Source organism: Triticum dicoccoides, chromosome 3A (assembly GCF_002162155.2).
Source record: "Triticum dicoccoides isolate Atlit2015 ecotype Zavitan chromosome 3A, WEW_v2.0, whole genome shotgun sequence".
Lineage (NCBI taxonomy): Eukaryota > Viridiplantae > Streptophyta > Magnoliopsida > Poales > Poaceae > Triticum > Triticum dicoccoides.
In genome coordinates, this window is record NC_041384.1 from 307,645,700 (window position 1) to 307,654,087 (window position 8,388).

The following is an 8,388-nucleotide window of genomic DNA, read 5'->3' on the forward strand; positions in this document are numbered from 1 at the left end:
CTAGTGAGACAGTTGTCTCACCTGCAAAACAGAAATAAAGAAAACGTGAGTACAAAGGTACTCAGCAAGGCTTACATCAGATCCTATCATACATGCATTTGTATCAAGAAGGTAATGTGGGGTTTAGTTGCAGCAAGCTAGCTTTGACTCAGTGGCTATCTTGTTCTACGACTATGAGTAACTTCTTTGAGGTAAGAGAGCGCACACGAGTCCACTAAACACCACATCAATACACTACTATGGATTCATTCCCGTCTCCCTACGAGCAGGCCATCCATAACACCCACACTTGTCTTGAGCATTTTAGAGTATCCACTTTAAGTTGTCTATGTACCACGTAAGCATCCAAGAAGTCCATAACCGAGGACACGGCTATTCGAATAGATCATGATAACCCTGCAGGGGTGTACTTCTCCACACACGCTCTCACCACTTATCACCATGTGCACGTCATGTATCTCGGCAACCTTCAAGCGGAAGCCTAGCGAGGGTGTCGGCCACGACCTGACTAACCACACAAGACTCTAGTCTAGGTTTATCGCCTATTCGGGTTCCATCCGCAAGGAGATCCGGCCGGGGTTTAGCTCACGGCCCCAAACAATGTGTACAGGGTTCTCGAGCCCACCATCCGGGTGCCACTCGGTACACCGGGCCACGGTGCCTAGTCTGTCCCAAGTCCACCCTGCTGGGTGCCACTCGGTAGAAAAATAGCACTACCTACAAACACCAGAAACTAGTTGCAACTCCTGGACAGAGATCAAGTTGATTAATAAGTCGAGAGGGGCACTTAGCATTCCAATGTGTGGTAGTAGCTATTCATTGGATGACATACACGGAACTCGGTGCTTAAGGATGGTTCCAGTGAGACAACCCACCATGTACTCCTACATGGCCTCTCACCGCTACCTTTACCAAATCGTGTTCACATGCTTAACTCTCAGCGCTAGAACATATCTTAACACTCCAATTCATTCCCGATGAATCAGACCTGACACAACTCCAAGCAATAGCAGGCATGGCACGGTAGGAACACAACATGGCTCAATCAACTCCTACACATGGTAGTGGGTTTTAACTATTTATTGTGGCAATGACAGGTCATGCAGAGGAATGGGTTCAACTACCGCAGCATAAAGTACCAGTTGAATCGTTGTTGTCCTAATGCAATAAATAAGAGTAGGAGCGAGAGAGTAGGATTGTATCGGAATGAACAAGGGGGTTTGCTTGCCTGGTAGATCAACAGGGGGGCACTGCTCCATAGACAGGTACTCTGGATCGGTCTCCGGAGCAGGACCTATCGAGAAGGAACGGTGTCGACAATCAATACACAATCATATGCAACAATATGATGTATGAACATGGCATGAATATGTGATGTGCTTTGAGCTAATGCATTTAGCATTCAACTTGGAAGAGGTCCATTTGAACCAAAGGTTCAAATGCAACTCTAATTTAAGTCCCTTTAAATGCTATAAGTGTGTTTTCATATATACAGCATGTATAGGTTGGTTTTTCATGCATGAAAATGGTACAGATGGATAGATTGATTTTTTCTAATAATTTTTCATATATATAACTTATTTCAATCTGAGCTACGGTTGAATTTCTATGAATTTTTGAAGTTTAGCTAATTCTCTGGATTTTCCTGATTTAATTTAATACCAGAAAATGAATAACTGCATCAGCATGACAGTGGCATGACGTCAGTGAGTCAACCACGGCTGACCAGGTCAAACCTGACGTGTGGGGTCCACACGTCAGTGACTTAGTTAGTTAACAAGGTTTTTTACTAATCTAACTACAATTAGTGGCGCTGGGGCCCACTGTCAGTGTCTCAAGGTTAACTAAGTGGTGATTAGCTTAAGCTAATCACCTGGCAGGTCGGGCCCGCATGTCGGGCCGGTGAGGTTAACACTGGTGACCTCTGGATGCGGCGGCGTCCGCGTTACAGGCCATTGGGGCGGCGACTAAGGGCACCGTGGTGTAGCCCGGGCTCTCGCGCAACCAACGGAGCAGGTAGGAGGAGCTGGGGTGGCTGGAGCTCGCCGGAGCGAAGCTCAAGGCGGCGGCCGGCGCAGGGGTTCGGGCGGGATCGAACTACGAGGCACGACAGGGGCTGCGGAGTGCCTCGACGGCCTCCTGGCGTCACCAGGAGCACGGTGACAGACGTGGTTGCGAGCTGCAGCGGCTAGCACGACGGCGGCGACACGGACAGCGGCGAAGAGCTATGGCCATGGCGGGGAACGAAGCTACGGAGAGCGGCAAGCCACGGGGTTAGGGGCAGGACGTGTAGGAACTCACGTTGGTTCAGAAGGCGTGCCCAGCGGCTCGGGGGAGGCTCTGAAGTCGACAGAGTGACGGCTCCGCGGGGCGTCCGTGGTTGCTTGGCTCGTCGAGGATGTAGAGGATGTAGAGGATTTATGAGCTCTTGAAAATATTTGTTTGAATTTTACCTCTGACCAATATTTTCAAAGAGCAACATGAACATTTTCTTGGACCTTTTTGGAGCAACTTTCATCTGGGTTATTTCCAGAAATGATTTCTGTGGGTTTCAAAAATCCCCAATTCAAATTTAAAAGAAGTTTAAACATGATGCACACATGACTAGCTTGTCTAGGTCATACCAGAACTAGGGATGTGACACATAGCTTGTGTACGCATCCTTGGCCATGTACTTGACATGTTGTTCATCTAGTCTCATGCCACACATTTTGTGAGGTGTTCTTGTTCTTCTTGCTCTCATTCTTCATCTTCATGTAGTAGGGGTCGATGATGTCGAGGCGAGGTAAACCAGGGAGTTCACTTTGTTTTTTTCACTTCCCCAGACCTTGTAGTGGTGCAGGATGTTGACAAGATTCGGCCATTTCAAGACCGAAACCTTGAGCGCTTTTAGATTGTTGGTGGTGTCCACCGTAGCGAAACTATAGTCGGAGCTGTTGATAAACCTGGAGAAATGCTCGCAAGGCCTTGTGACAAGGTGGTAGTGGTAGACAAGGACATCATGTTGCACGCACAAGTGGGCGGCGGCAACCTTCTGATCATGCTCCGCACAACCGATGTTGTACTCAAGGTCGAAGCCGACCACTTGGTACTTGTCCTCACCAAGGAACGGCTCCATAGTTTGGATGGAGCTCTCCACCGAGACCGAATCTTTCATGTACACCACCGAGAGAGCCTTCCCCCTCACGTGGGTGTCCACTACGTGATGCGTGGTGAACTGCCCGCCGTTGTCGTTGTCGGCCGCTGGGAGCGCCATTGGAGCCAAGGGGATCGCCATTGGAACCGTTGGATGTCCTCTCTATATGTGTTGCCGTGGGTCCGCTTATTGTGTCGTGCGACGCGAGAGACGAAGGTAAATGGCCGCATGAATAAATGGGGGCTGGGCGGCATGGATTCTCTGCGCGTCCGCATGTCAGTTTTTGCAATGGGTAACTGCATTGTCGCGCCGCGCCTAGCGCAACCGCATGCACACGAACGTGCATGATCGTGCACCGGCCCCAAACACTAGCAGCGCGCGTGGTGGGACGCGAGCTGAGCGTGATAGAGGCAAAGGAGTCCCGTCCTTCGATGAGATGGTGGCTATCGTTTTAGAGGAAGTCGACTTTAACGATCCGACTACGAACGTGCGAGGACGTCGTGCCTTAGCAATCGCTAAACCAACTCCAAGGGGTAATTGACCACGCCGGAGCACGATCAACCTGACCACGAGGGCCTGTTTCCTACGAGCAAACGAAGAGCAAGCAAGAAACTGAGACTGCAATCTGGATATTGCGAATATAAGATGAAAGCTTTATTGATCAAGGTGGGGTTCTATGACGTCTTGGTCTAGTCGTTGGAAACAAATGAAGTACGCGAAGTTGCAGCTATGGCGAACTTTTAATCTAAACAAAACCCAAAGTCTAAACAACGCCCTAAGGGCTGTATATATGGAGGAAGAGGGGGGGGGGATTTCGTGGCCCTTGGAGGAGGGGTCCGAAACCAAACCTAACTCTTGTTTCCCCACACATATGGACTCTAAAAACATCCTATACTCAAGTATTTCGAAAATACATGGGCCTGGCCCAATAACAAGGTGAGTCAGCACCTAAATAGACTCTGGACGAAATTTATGAAGTGGCATCTTGTATATTTCATCCAAGGCTTCATGCACTCCTAATGGTGGCTTCAAAGTACTGAAATCATCACTTGTAACTCCATTCTTGTTCCCCTTGCGCATGCCATCATCTTCATTCTTGAACTTGCTCCAAGGTTCATCTTTCTTGTCCAAGCTAGGCCCTTCATTTGTAAGCAAAACAAATGTATCCGATTTAGGCAGCATCATATTCTCATGAACATTAGAATCGTTACCAAGAAACGAAAGTACCTGATAATTCAATTGGCGTGCGCGAGCTCGAGTAATTAGTCCAATGTGTATAGCAGCAGAGGTTGTGGTTGTAACAATGGTATTGATGTCCTGATCATCCTCCCCTTCTTGATATGAAGTCGTCCTCGACGAAAGTTCATCGTCCTCACCCAAATAAGGCTTCAAATCTGCAATGTTCAAGTGGGACTAACACTAAAATCTGCAAGCAGCTCAAGTTTATATGCATTATCATTTATTTTCTATAACACCTTAAAAGGACCATCAGCCCGTGGCATTAGCTTGATTTGCGCAAATTAGGAAATCTATCCTTACGCAAATGTAACCAAACAAGATCTCCAGGTGCAAACACAACATGTTTTCTACCATTATCTCCAGCAAGTTTATATTTAGCATTCATACGCTCAATGTTTTCCTTAGTTAACTCATGCATTTTTAAAATCAATTCAGCACATTCTTTAGCATCAAAATTAACCTTCTCCAAAGATGGAAGACGCAACAAATCAATAGGTGCATGAGGTAGGAAACCATACACAATTTCAAAAGGGCACATCTTAGTAGTAGAATGCAATGAACAATTATAAGCAAATTCAATATGAGGCAAGCATTCTTCCCACATTTTCTTGTTATTCTTCAAAACAGCCCTAAGCTTAGTAGACCATGTTCTATTGACTACTTCAATTTGTCCATCAGTTTGGGGTTGACAAGTAGTACTAAAAAGCAGTTTAGTCCCCAACTTAGCCCATAAACATCTCGAAAACTGGCTAAGAAATTTAATATTACGATATGAAACAATAGTATTTCGCACACGATGCAAGCGAATAATTTCACGAAAGAACAAATCGGCAACATTAACAACATCATCGCTTTTATGACATGGTATAAAGTGTGCCATTTTCGAGAACCTATCCACAACAACAAGTATGCTATCCCTCCCCTTATTTGTTCGAGGTAAACCTAAAACAAAGTCCATAGATATATCCTCCCAAGTAACACAAGGTACAGGCAAATGCATATATAAACCATGAGGATTGAGTCGTGACTTAGCTTTTTGACATGTAGTGCAACGAGCAACAAAACGCTCAACATCCCGTCTCATCTTTGGCCAAAAGAAATGTGTAGCAAGTATATCTTCCGTCTTCTTAACGCCAAAGTGTCCCATTAATCCTCCTCCATGCGCCTCCTGCAACAACAAAAGACGAACGGAGCTTGCTGGAATGCATAGCTTGTTAGCACGAAACACAAATCCATCGTTAAGAACGAACTTGTTCCAAGTTCTCCCTTCCTTACAATTCTGCAATACATCTTTAAATTCAGCATCATGCACATATTGATCTTTGATGGTCTCCAAACCAAATATTTTAAAGTCAAGTTGTGAAAGCATAGTATAACGACGAGACAATGCATCAGCAATAACCTTTTCTTTACCCTACTTGTGTTTAATGACATAAGGGAAAGTCTCAATGAATTCAACCCATTTAGCATGTCTACGGTTCAGTTTTGCTTGACTTTTAATGTATTTCAAAGATTCATGATCATAATGTATAACAAATTGCTTGGGCCATAAATAATGTTGCCAAGTTTCTAAGGTCCGAACAAGAGCATATAATTCTTTATCATAAGTAGAATAGTTCAGACTAGGCCCACTCAATTTTTCAGAAAAGTAAGCAACAGGTTTGCCATCTTGTAATAACACACCTCCTAATCCAATTCCACTAGCATCACATTCAAGCTCAAAGCCTTATTAAAATCTCGAAGTTTGAGTAAAGGAGCATGTGTCAACTTATCATTCAATACCGTGAAGGCTTCTTCCTGTGCGGTACACCAAACAAAAGGCACATCCTTCTTTGTAAGCTCGTTGAGAGGTGCAGCAATGGTGCTGAAATCTCTCACAAAACGCCTACAGAACCCAGCGAGGCCAAGGAAACTCCTCACTCGTGTGACCGTTTTGGGCTACGGCCAACTCTCAATAGCTTCAATCTTGGCTTTATCAACTTCAATTCCCTGTGGAATAACAACATAGCCAAGAAAAGATACTCGGTCGGTGCAAAAGGTGCACTTTCCAAGGTTACCAAACAAACGTGCATCACGTAGAGCAACAAAAACAACACGTAAATGTTCCAAATGTTCCTCCAAAGATTTGCTATAAATCCATATGTCATCAAAGTAAACTACCACAAATCGTCCAACGAAAGCACGTAAAACTTCGTTCATTAATCTCATGAAAGTACTAGGTGCATTAGTTAACCCAAAAGGCATGACTAACCACTCAAATAATCCAAACTTAGTTTTAAATGATGTTTTCCATTCATCTCCCAATTTCATACGAATTTGATGGTATCCACTATGCAAATCAACTTTGGAGAATATTGTAGAGCCACTCAATTCATCAGGCATATCATCTAGCCTAGGAATTGGATGACGATAATGAATAGTAATATTATTAATGCCTCTACAATCAACGCACATACGCGACATACCATCCTTTTTCGGCACTAAAATGATAGGAACAGCACAAGGACTAAGGGATTCGCGTATATAACCTTTGTCGAGCAGTTCTTGTACTTGAGGCATAATCTCCTTCGTCTCCTCTGGATTGGTACGGTATGGTGCACGGTTGGGTAATGATGCATCGGGAATTAAGTCAATTTGATGCTCAATCCCTCTAATAGGTGGTAATCCCGGTGGCACGTCTTGTGGAAAGACCTCAGCGAACTCCTGCAAAATGTTAGTGACAGCAAGAGGCAAAGAGGGAGGCACGTCCTCGAATGAAAATAATGCCTCTTTGCACACAAAAGCATAGCAAACAGATTTGCTAAAATCTAGATCATCAATATCAGATTTGGTGGCAAGTAAACATGCACTTTTCAATTTAATTTCAGAAACAACACTAGATGGTTTATTATTAGGCTTCATTTGTTGCTCCAATTCTTGTGCCACAATATGATTTTGACTCTTATTTTTCTCCTGTTTTGCTTTATTAGCTCTATTAATATCATCTTTCAAAATGGAATCAGGAGTCATAGGAAGCAAAGTAATAGTTTTATCCTTATGAACAAGAGTATACTGATTGTTTCTACCATGGTGTACAGAATTTTTATCAAATTGCCATGGTCTACCAAGTAATAAGGAACATGCTTGCATAGGTACCACATGACAATCAACATAGTAAGCATATGTAAAGATACTAAAATGCACACGAACAGTACATGTTACCTTAAGCTTGCCGCTGTTGTTGAACCATTGGATGTGGATGTGGTCTTGTGGTGAGAGATAGCTTCTCCACCATCTTCATGCTAGCCAAGTTATTGCAGCTCCCTCCATCTATGATGACGCGAACAGAACGTTCCTTCACAACTCCCGATGTATGGAACAAATTATGCCTCTGATTTTGCTCAGCTTCTGTAACCTGCACACTCAAAACGCATTGAGCAACTAAACATTCATACCTGTCAGCATCTTCAGCAGCCATGTATTGCGTCTCATGATCAGAATCCTCTCCACCATGTTCTTCATGTGTAATAAGAGACAAAGTCTCCTCATCATAGTCACTAGTGGACTCATACCCGCCATCCTTAGTAACAATCATCACACGTTGAGATTTGCATTCTCTCGCAAAATGCCCTCTTCCCTTACAACGACGACAAATAATATCACTCGTGTGCCCTGTTGATGCCATGGAAGAAGAAGAACTCTATGCAGGCCCAGCAGGTGTGCTCTTGGCAGATAGTGGTGGTTGTGCTTGCTTTCTTGTATCACGGCTGGAGGTGGCACCTGATGGAGGTGCTGGTGGAGTGGAAGTAGAGGATGCACGTGGTGTCCATGATGAAGATCGACCTGCAGAAAAGTTAGTTCGCGCCAATGCGTGTCGATCCTGCACTTCACGTTCAGCTTTACAAGCAAGATGGAATAAACGAGTGATATTAGTATACTCCTTATACTCTAGAATGGACTGAATCACTCTATTTAATCCACGCATAAAACGTGCAAGCATAGCTTCATTCTCCTCAACAATACCACATCTAATC